The sequence below is a fragment of the Somniosus microcephalus genome, chromosome 13 (assembly GCF_052327205.1).
Source record: "Somniosus microcephalus isolate GS21.2 chromosome 13, FLI_Smic_1.0, whole genome shotgun sequence".
NCBI lineage: Eukaryota > Metazoa > Chordata > Chondrichthyes > Squaliformes > Somniosidae > Somniosus > Somniosus microcephalus.
In genome coordinates, this window is record NC_140999.1 from 164,571,015 (window position 1) to 164,588,693 (window position 17,679).

The 17,679-nt window shown below is 35.6% G+C and overlaps 1 protein-coding gene across 2 annotated transcripts in view; it reads right to left on the minus strand.

Moving 5' to 3' along the window:
* The window catches only part of plagl2 (pleiomorphic adenoma gene-like 2), a 164,122-nt gene extending 150,599 nt beyond the window's left edge, over window positions 1-13,523 (minus strand). The window contains exon 1 of one of the 2 annotated variants that reach the window (XM_086005518.1): window positions 13,177-13,523. The gene's annotated coding sequence lies outside the window, so the exon portion shown is untranslated. The remainder of the gene's footprint in view (window positions 1-13,176) is intronic. The other variant, XM_086005517.1, reaches the window with a different exon arrangement.
* Between the last annotated feature and the right edge of the window lie 4,156 nt (window positions 13,524-17,679).

Genomic DNA, 17,679 nt, shown 5'->3' on the forward strand with positions numbered 1-17,679 from the left:
AAAAGGAATATATTAGAAGGTTAGCGTAAGGGACCAAAGGCACAGGGAAGATAAAGGTTTTGATTTTGTTACTGAAAGCAGGAAGGGAGATGGCAAGGCAATGGAAAGTAGGCAAGGAATTCCAGAGGGTAGGAGCATAGTGACGCAAGAGCAGCCACCAACAGTGGGGTGGAGGGAGCAAGAACCCCCCCACCACCAGTATACTCTCATCTGGTGGTTCAGTTAAGAACATAAGAAATAGGAGCAGGAGTAGGCCAATCGGCCCCTCGAGCCTGCTCCGCCATTCAATAAGATCATGGCTGATCTGATCCTAACCGCCAATCTACTATCACAGAACCATCTCCTGAATCTAACAGAATTAGACACACGAAATAGGAGCAGGATCAGGCTACACGGCCCCTGGGCCCGCTCCGCTACCCACAGGGCCATGTCCAATCCGAACCTAGACTCATGTCCAAATTCCTGCCCGCTCCCCGTAACCCTTAATTCCCTTTACTTCTAGGAAACTGTCTATTTCTGTTTTAAATTTATGTAATGATGTAGCTTCTACAGCTTTTTGGGGCAGCATATTCCATGGACCTACCACCCTCTGAGTGAAGTAGTTCCTCCTCATCTCAGTTTTGAAAGAGCAGCCCCTTATTCTAAGACTATGCCCCCTAGTTCTAGTTTCACCCATCATCGGGACCATCTTCCCCGCGTCCACCTGATCCAACCCCTTCACAATCTTATATGTTTCAATAAGATCGCCTCTCATTCTTCTGAACTCCAATGAGTAGAGTCCCAATCTACTCAACCTCTCCTCATATGTCCATCCCCTCATCCCCGGGATTAACCGAGTGAACTTTCTTTGTACTGACTCGAGAGCAAGTATGTCCTTTCTTAAGTATGGACACCAAAACTGTACGCAGTATTCCAGGTGCAGTCTCACCAATACCTTGTACAACTGAAGCAATACCTCCCTATTTTTATATTCTATCCCCCTAGCAATGAAAGCCAACATTCCATTGGCCTTCTTAATCACTTGCTGCACCTGCATACTAACCTTTTGAGTTTCGTGCACCAGGACCCCCAGATCCCTTTGTACTTCAGTACTTTCCAGTTTCTTGCCATTAAGATAATAACTTGCTCTACAATTTTTCCTGCCAAAGTGCATAACCTCACACTTTCCAGTATTGTATTCCATCTGCCAAATCTCTGCCCACTTACTTAGCCTGTCTATGTCCCCTTGCAGGTTTTTTATGTCCTCCTCACTCACTACTTTCCCTCCCATCTTAGTATCATCTGCAAACTTTGATATGTTACACTCGGTCCCCTCCTCCAAATCGTTAATATAGATTGTAAAGAGTTTGTTGATGTTTAAGCCAATGTACATTACAAAGACAATTAGAAATTGTAACAAAACACAGTCAGCAACTTTCACTGATCACGATTTAGCCAGTTACAGTGTTGAGATGACCTTTGTGTTATATTTACTTTCTGCATTATAATTCTTCACGTCTGACATACCCTCAAAGAGTAGGCTGCTTTCAACCTGCCTGCATACAAAGGATGCTTTTAATTCCTTCAACAAAACACTATTAAAAAAAATATAGAAGATCACAAAATCAATACATACACAAACAATTAACTGGATTGGAAAAAAAGATTGAAGGACTGAGTGCAGCAGTGGGTTCAAGCACTGTTCTTTTACTTCGGAGACCTGGGTTTAATTTCATTGCAGGGAGGTGTTTTATGTATGAAGTGAATTTTGCCAGCTTTTTTCCACTTCTTTATGAACTAATGAGATGAACGCACTGCACAAAAACTGCTCATAATTCAACATTAATTGGCTCTAAAGGACAATCTCATTCAACGTTTCACCCTGCTTCTAACTGCTGTTATACTTGACTCGATGCTAATGTTGCATACCTCATTTTAATGACCAGAAAAATGTACCCAATTATAGAATATTATAGCACAGAAACAGGCCATTTGGCCCACCAAGTCTGGGCTGGTGTTTTTCTCCATGTAAACCACCTAGTCTAATCCCAGGCTTCTGCTTGCTCTCGATACCTTATATTTCTCTTTTCCAAGTAACTATTGTGACCCCTTTTAAAACAAAGCCCATAAATTATTTTAACAGTTTGCGTCAGAGAATTCCACCTTCTAACCACTGAGTAAAGACATTTTTTCTAACCTTTTCTATGACCGTGTGTGGGGAGAAAAAGATTAGAAATCCCTAAGTATACAAGGTCTCCTTAGGTGAACTATTTCAGGATGCATTTTGTTTAGCATTTGTGTGAAGCAGTTTTGTGCCATGTAAATGCAATGTTAAAATTGGACCAGTCTCCAGAATGTAGCAGGGTGAAACTACACCCTGCTTCATTCCAGTGTCAGATTAAGCCAACACTCCAGATTTGGGCTGCATTTACACCATAACTACATATTGTGCAAACCATCTACATTGAGGTCACACTTGTAATGTAAATGTAGCCTTCGAGGCATAGCATTACACATTCAGTCATTCTAATGGCCCTGGTAGAAAAATGAGACCGACTTTTATTTCCAATGTCCTTCCAAATGAATTATTGGTTTGGTGTTGGGGGATTTTCCCACCCTATATCTTATGGTGCCAAAGTGAACACAATACATTCCAAAACGTGCGTCAACTTTGAGCAATGAAATTGCACGCCTGCCTGGAAGCTGTGCATCAGCAGCTTACATTCAGCACTGAAAACAGGTGAGTGTGGGCATGCCAAACACACATTTGATGTGCCACACCTCAGTTTTAAAGCTGCATTTGTGGGCAAAACCACATTCTGGTTGAAACTGCACAATTACAAGTTTCTAATTGAGGTGTCGCCAAGTAAATATTTTCATACACTTTTCTAACAAAAATGTGAAATGTTTGACAAATGACACAAGAGCACGGGCATTACAGAGGCACGCTTTGCTAGGACGTGTCTGTCACGATGTTAGTCTTTCCTGTGACCCTTGCTTATTTTAGTAAATCAAAATGCAAGTAGTTTTAAAAATATGTCTACACAAAACTGAAGTCTTTTTTGATTCCTCAAAACACCTGACAAAGAGTTTCAACGAGTGGTTAGACTACTTCAAGATGTCAAAAACAGACACTATCTCAGGAATATTTCTTGACAAACTTCATTCATTAATATTACATTCTTAAAATAGTTTCTGAATGTAATGAAAGTAGCACAATACAGAAATGTCATCCACTCAGCAACCTAGGCTCATTTGTGTTTTCAAAAACCGAAGGCAAATTGAAGAAACTGTGACCATTGCTTACAAGGATGTGCTTTGTTTGATAACTATGTGCATTCAGTTTAATCAAAACAAAATGAATCTACTGTTAAAAGGATTAACAGGAGAGCTTGGAAATGACTCGATGATATTAGCAAACAAACACTTATTTTAAATGGGTTGATGCTTCTGCTAAAATAGCGAACCTGTTAAGCATTCGTCCGCTAATATCACCAATAATCATTTCTGGGCTGTTTCACACAGTCAAACCTTTGTATTATGAATGTCTGAGATTTGTTAACTATCGGTGTTCATCTTCCCAGTGTCTAACTTATTTAATTGACTAGAATAGAGCTTCTGCTGAAACAAAGGAAACCTATGAAAATAATATTGTATTTTTTTTTTTTAAACGAAGATTAAGAGAATTGGTGGATAGATTACAACCTTCTCAAACAATTAAAAAACATGAAACTCTCCAGGAAAATGACTGACTTTTTTTAAAAAACAAAATCTCTAGATAATTAGATACATCCCCTGCTAAAACTGCAATATTTTGAATTCTTATTTTCAAAACTCCTCGGTGCATAAAGTAATCCATTGCAATTCTGCAATCTATGGGGACTTTTGATTGGCTGTTTCTGTGGTAACTATTGGATTTTATAGTGTAACATTTTACATAGCTGCTTTTCCTACTCAGAATTTTAGCAGTGTTTGCTCCTGTGTACCTAATGATACTCACTGTTTGAGTACATCACTTCTACAAACTACTCCTAACGTTCAACTGGCAACTGATAACAAAGGAAGGCTTTTTCAATCAATTTCTATAACCAGTCCCCCCCCACCCCACACAAACAAAGTCATTGCCATTCTGCTTAATAACACAAGCATGTTCTTGGTAAAATGTTCATGATTTTGTGAAAAGAAACACCCTGGAATCGTGGAAAATTAAGTACAGAAAACTCCAATTCCATATATGCACATTCCTACATGCAATACGTATATCGATCTGCTTACAATCAGAAATAAAAATATAATAAAGGACGCATCCAAGTAGCATTCCTCCTGTAAGCACGAACAGGTTCATGTGGAAGCCCTAAACACAAGGAATGCCAATGTGTCGCAATCCTCACGTAAAATATAAAACATTAAACAAACGTAATGAAATTTTCCACACGTAACTGATGATCAACACTGACATTTAAAAGATGAAATGCCCATAAATCCATATCCAAAGTGCAATCCATTAACCATAACAGAACATTAAATCTGTAATCGGAGTGTAATAAAATTAGTTATATGAATAATATTAGAGGAAAGTGCATTAGAATGCTACCAGGAATGAGAAGTTACAGTTATGACAAAAGTGGCAAACATTTAGATTAAGTGGGAAATCTAAAAAAGGTTTTAAAATTATGAAAAGTTTTGAGAAAGATTAATAACCAGAAAGATTGTTTTCACTGGTTAGCAAATTGGTAGCAAGAGGACAGCGACTCAGGATTATCACTGAAAGAACAAAGGGTAAAGTTAGAAGAATGTTTCTTCCAACACAGAGGGTTATTAGAACATGGAATGCTTTAGCACAAGTGGCTTTTGAGGGAGAGACTATGACCTAATTTAAAAGGGAAACAAAAAACTGAAATGCTGGGTCCATCAGCATCTGAACAGAGAAAATGTAGACTAACATTTCAGGACAGGGGTTTCACCAAAAACATTCACCTGTCTTTTCTCTTTACAGGCAATGATAGACCAGCTTTATCATTTCAGCATTTGCTGCTTTTTTTTAAATTTTAATTTCAAGGGAACTTGGCTAATTAAATGAAAGAATATAAAAGGAACAAAGAAAGTCCAGGGAAATGGGATTACAGTAGATAGCACCAGTTGAAGAGTTAATGTCAGCACAGGCATGTTGAGCTGAATGGTTTGTTTCTGTCCTGTAATTTCTACTGATTCTAGAAAATTAGCAAGTCACTTTCACACGCCGTACTTGTCATTAGAAGTAAATACTGAGTGTGTGTGGATAACTCATCTATCTATTACCATTGTAACTACAGCAGTAGAGAAGTCTTTTAAACCTAGTTTTGGACATACAATCAGAAACAGATTATTTAATTGGTTGCACAAAAGGTTTATGAGGATTAGTGCCATACATTTGGAGGCTTCATTTTACAATGCTACTCCACAGGAACTGGGGTGCACTGGCCCCGTGAATGGTTCCATAGCGCTGTATTATCTGTGCACGCCCCCCCCTCCCCCCACCCACTTTCTGTGAGAATCCCTGCCCTGTTGGGGGAAGCCCCTGCACAGGAATAAAGAGAACCAAGCCCGTTTTTGCTCTAGCTTTTCATCATATTGTATCCACCCTCTCACATTTCTAAATGTTAGGACTTACAAAGAAAGAAAGAAAGAGCGAGTCCAGCATGGGAAAATAGCATCTTGACTTGCCTTTGGTTAACTTAATTCTTTCACAGGTTTACCTCAGCTGTATTTTGTGAATGTGCGAGTTGCTTTAACTACTGAAACCAATGACAAGTTGGAACAATTGCTCAGTCAACTGGGCAAACGCTGAGCAATGTTTGGTTACCCAGAGTTAAATGGGTAACGGTTATTTGAGCAAGTGCTTTCTATAAATCCTTCACTTGGTGCATCCTACAGGAGCTCAGCTGCAATTATAAGTCATTGTTCTTACTTTTAACATTAGAGTACATTTTCAAAAGATGCAGGAAAGTATTTCCCTTATATCAATATGAATTGAGTTTTTTGGACATGTTTAAAATTAAATAATTTCATTGAACATTTTCATAGTCCAAGGTTAAAATACAAGAACTTGGCTACATTAAATACCAAACATTGGTGCCCTAACCACAATTCCTGATGACTCAGTATGACACAAGATGTCAACCATGGCAGTACAAGCACACTACATTCTGAAAACCGAGATTTGCATCAAAGCAGTCATTTCTAACCCTTGTGCTCACATCACCGAACAAATATTTATTTCTCACTTCAGCTTTGGAAAATGGAGTTAGAAAACTAGTAATGGTCAACGCTAGACCGCATTACTCCTTAGGATGTGAATAAACTGTCGACCCAAGAGGAGACAGACAAATTACTCCCATTCTTGTTAATGTATATTAGATGTTGTATCCCTTTCCTACAGCTCTTGTCAAGTTAAAGCCATCAAACATGTCTATCCTGGCTGACTGCACAAAATTGCCATCAGAAAACTAACTGCACAAAATTGCCATCAGCAAATTAATTAAACAATCAAGCTAGCATCATTTTATGCGTAAAATAAAAGTAATCAAGATGGAATCCAGGAATTAAATTAGGAACCAGCAACGAATTATTTTCTTAAATTATAAATCCAACATATACAACGCGCTGTGGAAGGCAGAGGAAAAGGATCACTGCAACATAAAGGACAGATGTGGAGAGAAGCAAGCTGCTCACAGGGTGCTATTTCCCCAGGAGGCCATTACAAATATGAAGCTTCATTTGAATTGTAGATTTCTGTTTTTATTACAGCTGTTGTACAATTTGTATTCTGGGGAGGGGAGGGGGCGGGCACGTGGGGGGGGGTGGGGGGGAGGGAATTGATACACATCCAAATTTCAAAAAGGCAATATGGACAGTTCTTAAATGTCACCAAGTAAAAAAGCCTCTTCACTAAGAATGCTGAAGCACTTGGGAACCTTTGTACACTAAACATATATACACATGTGAACAGAAAGGTATATTTTCTAAAACGAATTGCGCCTTTGTCTCCATTCTAAAAGTCTTTTTCTTATAGTAGATTTTAAACTTTTCCTGAGGTCTTTCTGAAATAATTACTATTTTATCACAGGCAAGTCTCATCTACCGATGACTAATACATAGAATTCTTCAATCCCACTAATACTTTACGCTCCTAATACAATTAACAGTATCTATGATAATAAAAAGAGTGTTTTTTCAGCAACAAACTGAAGTCCAGGTCTGTTCCATTGACTTCATTACATCAAGTCAAAGCCAAAAGTAATTTTTATGTTTTAAGAAATGATTTCTCAATGTAAAACAACATTTACATTAATACACCAATAATCCTTGGGTGGTATTGACTCAAATCTTTGGACAGTTTATTTGCTGCAACTGTGTGAAAGCATCATTTAGATTTACTAATAATGTTTATCTGCTGTTATTTTCAAATAAATCTTCACATATTACATAATCAAAAAAGGCATTAATCACTCTTCCCAGTCAATAACCATTTATTGTTCTTTTGATGTACAGTACTTACAACTTTTGGGTGCCTAACTTCTAGTAAACATTGCTAGTAAAACTGATGAATTTCCATGATGCTACAGCTGTACAAAGTGACTTACAAAATACAAAACACCTTCTCCCCATGCTCTCAGCCTCACTGCTGATTGCAGGTTGCAAATTTGAAGGTTAGCTTCACTAAAACTCCAGCTAGATCTATGAACATTTAAAGCCTCAAAAACATTTATGCACGGTGGTACTAAGTATGGGCTGCAGAGGACAACTCACTAAATTGTCAAATATTAAGAACAAATGAATGAGCTTGTACTTACAAAAGCAACTCATCACATCTCTCAGAAACATCTCAAAGTACTTCACTGAACTATGGCATGCAGTTACTGTGGAAAATAAGACTTGTACTAAATTTTATCTGGTAGATTTGTTTCCTACATCACTGAAAATCTTGTTTACAACATCACTGTTTTGTAGCATATCTCTATTGGAAACTGCAGCTCATGTGCCACTAGCAGAGCACGCTTCACAAGTTAGTAACTATTCTTGTAATTGTACGACTTCATGTGGATAATTGTCAAATATTGTTTAACTACAAGGTTACTGTACATTTTAGTAAGTTTCATAATGGTTATTTCATTCATTAACTGGCTGAATGCTTTCAATCAACTGCCTAATTGGCTAGTGAAAAGTAACACAAGTTTATCAGCTCTGACAATATCACTAAAAAAAATGCCATTTCAATTGTGCAATGTGTTTTATGGTCATACATATTTGTCCTTTACGACAATATGAACAATTTCACACTGAAAGAAGAGGCCGCATTCCACTCTTTCGCAGAAAAATAACAGTTCTGGGTGTTCAATCAATCAGACTCCAATACACACTCTCCTCACAGCACATGAACCTACATCTCCAGCACACATACCCCTAATCAATTTCCAGTAAAGTGATTCACAGCAAAACACATTTTCAGGGATCTGGGACACAAATCTTCCAGATAACATGCAGTACAAAACTTAACTAATCTTTTGAGCATTTGAAGATAATTACTAGTATCTTGTTAAAGATACAGTATTCCTCTTATAAGCTTTGAAAGTCTGGATTATAGATAAGGACTAAACACAGTGAGTGAGACTTGTCATAATGTCTAAGGTTGTTTCTGATGAAAAAGGTGTTAGATTAGAAGCTGGACACCATGTTTATCGGAGAGTCTGTTGATATTACACGGACTGTAGCACTAAAACTTCATATACCAAAAAAAAATTGTTTTCTGAATGCATCATATCCTGCATCATATTAACAATGGTATTTACAGACATTTGTTAGAATACAAGTTTCATATTAAATGAATAGATTCTGGACAACAAACAACAGCATCTTCAGTTCTACCTGTAGCAACAGTTCTAAAATAAATTGCATAAAAATAATTTTTAAAAAGAATCTCAACAACGAACTTCAAAAGACTACATATTCACCCAAGCTCCCTACAACTTTAAAGAGACCCAATTCTGATGTACATTTTACATAGTAAGTGCTTAAAATAAAACTGACATGATCCTTCTCTATTTAAAAGTTGATATGCAAAATTTGAAAAGCATGTATTTTACAAGTAAGATGGTTTTTTTTTAAATAACCTTACAGCAGATTGAAGAATAATTTGAAAATAATACAAGTATGGTAGAGAAAAGCACTTGGAATATTTCAGCACGTGTTGTAAAAATCTGAAATCTGCAGATTTCGATAAAGAAAATCAAATGAAGACTAAAAGCCAAGATAATTCTAATTTGTCCATACTGTCTTAGAGAAATGATTGCTTGACATACAAACACAATGCTTTTATTCCTATAATTTATTCTTTTTAAAATGTTGAACTTTAAAATTCAAAACAAAACATTTAGATCCATTTCCAACAACTTTGTCAGTTTCCATTCACACACACCTCTGGCAAACAGCAGAAACAACTAATCAGTAGTGAACAAAAAATTAACAAGAAAACGAAGAATCCAACTTTAAAGTAAAATTTATGAAAATGCATCATTCAAACAGCTCACCCCCATTTATTCTATGATCCTGTTTCTTCGGTATGTTGTTAGAAAATGAGCAAATTACTTTTAATAACCGTACAAATATATTTTCCCCAATTAGTATTTTCATAGTTTTACGAAAGTTTCCTTCAAATCTTTTGACTAACAAAATAACTGGCAAATGTTTAAGTAACTGTACAAAGATTATTTCAAAAGAAAAGCCAAATGTCTTCATGCTCAGCTCCATTCCAGATTACAAATTGAAAAGATCACACTGTCAGTAATCAAAAACCTTTTGAAAAATTACACCTCACAAACATGCTGCAAACTGTTGCACTAACAGTTACTTGAACTTACTAACAGGAGAACAATTACTAATGAATGATTCTTAACTTTGGTTGTAAAACATTGATCTTATTTACAAAGAGGAATCTCTTTGCCTTTTTTTCCATTACGGTGGCTCTATTAGAACAGTTGAAAATGTGATTCATCCAACACTTTAAAATCACTCTTTCAATAGATTGATTTTGGAAAGCATCTGAACATATATTAAGGCTCCATGCTTCATTATTATGTTGCTATAGTTTGATGAGTAAAACATCAAGACAGCTGGACAAATATGGATTGAAACTATTACACAGAAGAGTAGAGATTTAGTTACAATCTTTTGTAATAAATATTAATAGATATAATGTGTCATTTAAAACAGACTATTGTGTGTTTTGTGGAGATTCCTAACTAAGTTTGTGTTTAACCAACTTCTATTTTTTAGAGCTGGAATTTAATCATAATTGGAACTTTAAAAAAATATTAACAAATAATTACTCTAATATTAAGGTTAGAGTTTTAATGGCATCAATATTCAATGACACAGATAAAATGTTTACAAAGTTCAAAGTTAATCAGATCAACTTAAAATTTAACTGTCTCATAGGCTTGTTGCTATGCTTTTTCACTGGATTTATTTCAATTAAAATCTGACTTACCACATTTTAAAAGATACTGCACTTGTGAACGTGACAATTTCTCTGCAACTTGCAGATTAAATGGTCAAATTGTCCTGATAAAACCAAATTATTGAAACATAAAGCTATGCCTTGCAATTCTACAATTTTTTAGATTTAATCGATATATTTGAGAAACAAAATAATTTGTTACTTTTTGAAGTATATTTAATGTTACCTTTCCCTTTATTGTTTCAAAATTGGTTAAATGCAAATGGCACAGGAGCATCTGTTTTAAATATATATGTTTTACAAAGAAAAATAGTCCAAATACAAAAAAAATCTATTTCACACTTTGTAATATTGAGAAGATAAAGAACACACACAAATTTATTCTGAAATAGGTAAATCCCAACATTTAAAATACAAAACTAATAGGATGCAATCAACTTTGCAACAACTTAAAGCTTTTTACAAGTTCCAACATTTGGCAATTTACACCTACACATGATAAGAGCTCCAACTAAAAAGATTTAATACTACTCATAGCCTCCTAAAAGACTGAGGAAACCAAACTATATTTTGAACCTTATTTGTATAATTTTGATATTTCTAAGATGAACATCAGATTTGTGTGTTCTAACTTTGAGTTTCGATTGTGATAACTTGTCAACTAATCATTTCTCTTTAGAATACAGTACATCTCAACTGTCTGCCTTGTTATTCTTTTATTTTCTTTATTCTTTAAAGTTCATGTAAACTTTAAGCTTTACCTCGGCATATTATAACAATTCAGACTCTACATTCTTGAATCTATACATTCTTAAATCTATAAACTTTGGTTAAGTTAAACTCACAGACATGGTTTAAACCATCACTTTCTGTAATAATTTACAAATATTTCACAATTACTGTTGAATTAGTTTCCAAAGAAATTTTGATATTTTTATTCCCATCTTTTAAAGCCATCATGTACATAGTTTTAATGTTCCATAAAAAACAAATTCATCATCACATCTGATGAATCATTACTACGATTGACACATTGGGATATGAAAAAGTAAAGATCTAAAATAACTTAGTTAATGTATTTGTTTATTTCCAGCATTCAGTATTTGATATTACAATTTGTATTTCATATTTATTTCAATGCTATCACATTCTATTTTGCTCAAAAAATTACATAAATACAATCTAGTGCCTTATGTCCTACAACAAACATCTGATGCAAACATTTTCATTTAGTTTGTCAGCAACAAGGAATAGTTACGTCACTCTTTTTGTAACAGAACAGACACATTAACAAATGTTACATGTTCAGACTGTCAGGTAAACATGTTACTTATTCATTCTTTTAGAGCTGTCCTCAGAATACCTTTAGTTATGAAATTAGCAAGACAAAGCTGACTCTTTAGAAAAATATATATGTAAACATAGCAATATATTCTGATAGTATTAGCTATCTGCAAGTTCAAAATATACGTAACTTTAGTACCAATTGGAATCTGAATTTTGAACATAATACTTTAAGGTAACATGAACAAGAGGAAAGCTAACGTGTCCTATACAATATTTTGGAAATTACAACAATGAACCAACCCTAATCATTACAAAAGTGTTCATCTTTTATCTATAGTCATTAACCTTATTTAACATAGAAGAAATAAACATTTTAATCTGTTAAGTTTTAAGCTTAAAACAAGCACAACGTTATCATCAATATTTGCAATAGCTACAAACTAAATATTTAAACTTTTAATAGACAACTTAGAATACCTTTAAATATCCCATTTTTATCTTTTCCCCCTTACAACTAAACGAGCTCATGTGTTGCTACACATACTGGAGTAACGACAAAACAGTTTTTTCAGAAAATACAGGACAATATTTATATCTCTTCCGAGCAATGGTCGATGGAACTCAACGAGGCTCTAGCGCCAAACAACTCGAGAGTAAACAAGTGCAATAGTAATCCATTTTAAAACAAAACGATAGATTTTTGTGAAAGATTTGAGTTATCTACATATATTTTGTCACAGCCCAAGCAGCGTGACCACCTCCCAGCTCCTGACTCACAGCAACAAAACCGTAATATGAGCCACCAAAAAAATAACGAGTTAATGTTCACCAACTTCATAACGTGCAACTTTTAGAAGGGGAGGGGGAATAAATCCTGAAACGTAAACACTTTGGAAAACGTCCGATTCCGAAAGATTTACCCACTCCTCCACACCGACTCCCAAACGAAATTCAAAAAAAGTTTAAAACTTTCCAAGTCAGAAGCTTTAACAAAATTCACTTAAAAAACCCCCTCCCCCTCAAAAAAAATTATACAGCATCTCAAGAGCGCGGCGTGAGCCATCAAAAGACACAGTATTGGAGACACGAAACTTACTCCCAAAAACTTTTTTTTGAGGGGGGAATCACGCAATTTAAAAAAAAAATCAGCAAAAAATGAAGATCTGGCAAAAAAACTCTAGCAGATAAAAAAAATTGGTGCAATTGGGATTTTTAATGTTTTGAAATACATTGCGATCTTAATTGGCAACCCCCGCGGAAAAAAAAAGCTGTGTGTATAATATAATAAACCCGAGCTCACTCTCTCTCACTCACACACACACACACAAACTCCCAGCAAAAGTTCCCAGCACTTCACTAGTCAATTTCATCCCCACAACCCGCTCTATTCGTTCCAGCAATTAGCACAAACTCACCGCCGTTGACTCGGCATCTCTTTCCGATAAGTTTTTGCACGCAAGCTCCACTTTCCAAATTTTGGAAATTATTTTTCTCTATTTTTCACGGCCTAAAAAAAATTCTTTCCCCCAGCTTCTTTTCAGAAGCCATTGTGCGGAGGATGCTGGGAGTGACGTCAGGGGGTTTCGCAACATTGGAGGCTGCTTTGCTTTGCTTGCTGCTGGCGTCCAGGAGATAGGAGGTGGGCTCTTTGCAACTCCATCCACACTGGCACAGCACCCACGCCGCTGCCACCAACAGCAAGAGCGCACGGGGCCCCTTTAAATGGCATGCCGGTGATGCTGCTACCCATTTTTTTTGCGGGTGGGGAAACTGGCATCAGGATAAGAAATTGACTACTGCTCCATGCTGCCGGGAAGCATGGACTTCTCACTCAACTGAATGGCAGGCAGCAAGTCATGCTGGTTGCGTTTCTCATCTCAACACTTGGATCTGGATAACTGGTGTGACGTTGAAGAGGAATAGATTTAGCTCCAACTGCTCCATCAGTTGGACATTTTCCTCCACAGAAGTGGAAGTTTCTAAGGCAGGCATATTCCCTGGAATGATACCGAGATGCTGCCTCCTTGATCAGGTAGGACTTGGATCATTGATAATATGTCATTGGGCACAATATGTTTCAATGCAAAAGAGTGGCCAAATAGTGCATTCATTTTTATGACTGGCTTATAGATACTGACTTGCCAAGTCTCACTCATTGCAAGTCACAGTTTTTCATTTTGGTTTAAAATTGTAACGAATTTTGATGGATGTCACTCTTTAAAATAAACACAGCCTGGTTTCAGTTGCAACGTGCCTCACTTTTTGTGATCCTAAATCTTAGTTCTAATGTTTCTTCAATATTGACAGCCTTGGATACTGTCTTTTAATTGGCTGTAGTTGGAAGGCATGGACAGCAAGTACAAACTTGCTTTGTCCATACAGTGAAAAGGTGAGATATTGCTGGTCTATTACACTGGGAAATAGGGTGTGTCATTCAAATTACTGACAATAAACTACAATTCACATTTGTTTAACTTGAATATTGATGTTGATTTTTTTCCTGCCAATTGTTAAATTAGTGACAGGCACAGGAATTCTAAAGAGCAGCAATGAGTACAAGGTTGGCAAGGGATATTTCACTGAAATTAACCTTTTACATTTTCTTGACTGCTGTATAAATAATACCCATTTCCTATTAATAACCTAAACATAGATAAGAAAGAAAATCTAGAAAATAGCAAAGAGACAACTTCTGTTCACTTCAAAATACTGGCGATAGATGCTTCAGTTCCATTGATGCCACAGACATACAGACACCATCCTATGCCTGATAATAGCTGGAACATTTAAATGGCAGCTACTAGAATATGTGAGTCAATGAAATTAGAGGAGTGAGTATATTGAAAGTTAATCAGAGGACCGTTGGACAACAAATTACTGAGAATCGATATCTCATCCGCATATGGCTATTTTGTCTTAGGAGCTGTGGATTACAGATCTGAGTTCAGTTACATTTTTACTCCTTGTGTCAATTTGGAAACAGCAGGTGAAATACATTTTTCCCTCTCCACTTTGCATCAGATGCCTTTCTGCCTTTCAGTAACTGTAGGGCAGATATTAGAAGGCAAATTATTACTACTTGTTACCAAGTGAAGAAATACTCATGAACACTGGTAACTTCATGCTAGTAGTGCATGGATAATAGTAACAGATTTCTGTTGGTCTCCACAAGTTAGAAGAGAATGCTTTCCATTGAAAAGTTGATCTATTTTAATGGCACACAGATACTGAGGTGCCAACTCCTATATCCCTGTTAACAGTTGAACCATGGAAATGATACAGTGGTTAAAGACTTACTGTCCAAGAGATGCTCAGCAGATTCCCATGGCTGCATCACAACAAAATAGTGTTTTTTAAATTTCAATCTTAAAGAAAACAAAGCAATTATACTGCAGGTTTTTACTTCTTTTAAAACATGTCACAAAGGAAGAAATGTTCCAAGATTCTTCACAAATTTGCTACTTTAGTCCCAGTTGTTCGCCCAGGAAACACACTGAAAAACAGATATGCAAACATTTGGTAATGAGATATATAATGTCCATCTTTGGAGCTCTTCAGTTGATTGTATTACCATTGTATGTCTGAACTAGCTTTAACTGTCAAGAGTTGGGACATGCAGATTACAGGTACAGACATCTTAATGTAAATGTATTAAAAAAATATACTGCTGACACTGTTAAAAACCTCCTATGTTATACACAAATTGTAACAGGTAAAATAAGTAGAAATTATGAAATATCAAATATAATGTAAAATATAACTGTATTCAATCGTAAATACATCAACAGAATCAGAATAAGGTACCAGATACCTGTGACAAAATCAGACATAGTACCTCATCTGCACATCAGAATTCGAATCTGGTACTAAATGTTAATAACAGAATTCCAATACCCACAACAGAATTAGTACATAGTATCAAATATTACAACAAAATTAGAACAGTACCAACTATTCAGAAAAGAAACTGGTACCAAATAGTCACAACAGAATTGGAACATAGTTTCAAATACACACAATATAATCAGAATATGGTCCAAATATCACCAAAATATCAAGGACAAACAATACAATCACGAAATAATAACAAGCAGCCATAACCTGAAACAGTATATGGTACAAAATATTATATCAAATATCCAGAACAGAATCAGAACATTGGAAATTAGCATTATATTCTCACTCTCTCATGTACTATATCATGGCTATTTGGTACAAAATTGTCGATTTGCTACTATGTTCTAATGTTGTCGTAAGCTACTGATACCATTTTCTGATTCTGTTATATATACTTGATACCATGTTTGAAATCTGTTGTTATTTGGTATTAAATTCCCATTCTGTTGTGGGTATTTAGTGCATAAAATATGGTACCAAATATTCACAATAGAACCAGAATATGATATCAAATGTCCGCAACAGAAAATGGAACGTAGCAACAAATAACCACAGGAGAATTAGAACACAATGCCAAATATCCCCCATAGAATCAAAATATGGAACTAAATACAACAGAATTACAATATGGTACTAAATACACACAGCAGAATCGGAATACATTACTAAATTCAACAGAATCAGAATATGGTGCTAAATAATAAAAACAGAATCAGAATATGTTATTAAATACATCAGAATCGGAATATGGTAATAAATACAACAGCATCGGAATATGCTACTAAACACGACAGAATCAGAATCTGGTTCTCAATACAACAGCTTCAGAATATGGTGCTAAACACAACAGAATCGGAATATGGTACTGAATACAACAGAATCACAATATAGTATTGAATACAACAGAATCGGAATATTGTTCTAAATACTCCAAACAGAATTGGAATATAGTACTAAGTACTCACAACAGAATCGGATTATTGTACGAAGTACCCAAAACACAATCGGAATATGGTACTAAATACAACAGAATCGGAATATGGTGCTAAATACTCACAACAGAATCAGCATGTGGTACGAAATGCCACAGAATCGGAATATGGTACGAAATAAAACAGAATCGGAATATGCTTTTAAATACTGACAACCGACCCACAATATGGTAGCAAATAAAACAATCAAAAAATGCTGCTAAACACCCGCAACGGAACCTGAATATGATATTAAATACAAACTACTGTAATCGGAATATGGTGCTAAATACAAGCGATTCAGACTATGGTACTAAATACCCACAACAGAATCAGAATATAGTATTAAATACTCTGAACACCATCAGAATATGTTATTAAATACAACAGAATCGGAATGTGTACAAAATAGAACAGAATCGGAATATGGTACTGAATACAACAGATTCGGAATATGGTACTGAATACAACAGAATCGGAATATGGTACTGAATACAACAGATTCGGAATATGGTACTGAATACAACAGAATCGGAATATGGTACTGAATACAACAGAATCGGAGTATGGTACTGAATACAACAGATTCGGAATATGGTACTGAATACAACAGAATCGGAATATGGTACTGAATACAACAGAATCGGAGTATGGTACTGAATACAACAGAATCGGAATATGGTACTGAATACAACAGAATCGGAGTATGGTACTGAATACAACAGAATCGGAGTATGGTACTGAATACAACAGATTCGGAATATGGTACTGAATACAACAGAATCGGAATATGGTACTGAATACAACAGAATCGGAGTATGGTACTGAATACAACAGAATCGGAATATGGTACTGAATACAACAGAATCGGAGTATGGTACTGAATACAACAGAATCGGAATATGGTACTGAATACAACAGATTCGGAATATGGTACTGAATACAACAGAATCGGAATATGGTACTGAATACAACAGAATCGGAATATGGTACTGAATACAACAGAATCGGAGTATGGTACTGAATACAACAGAATCGGAGTATGGTACT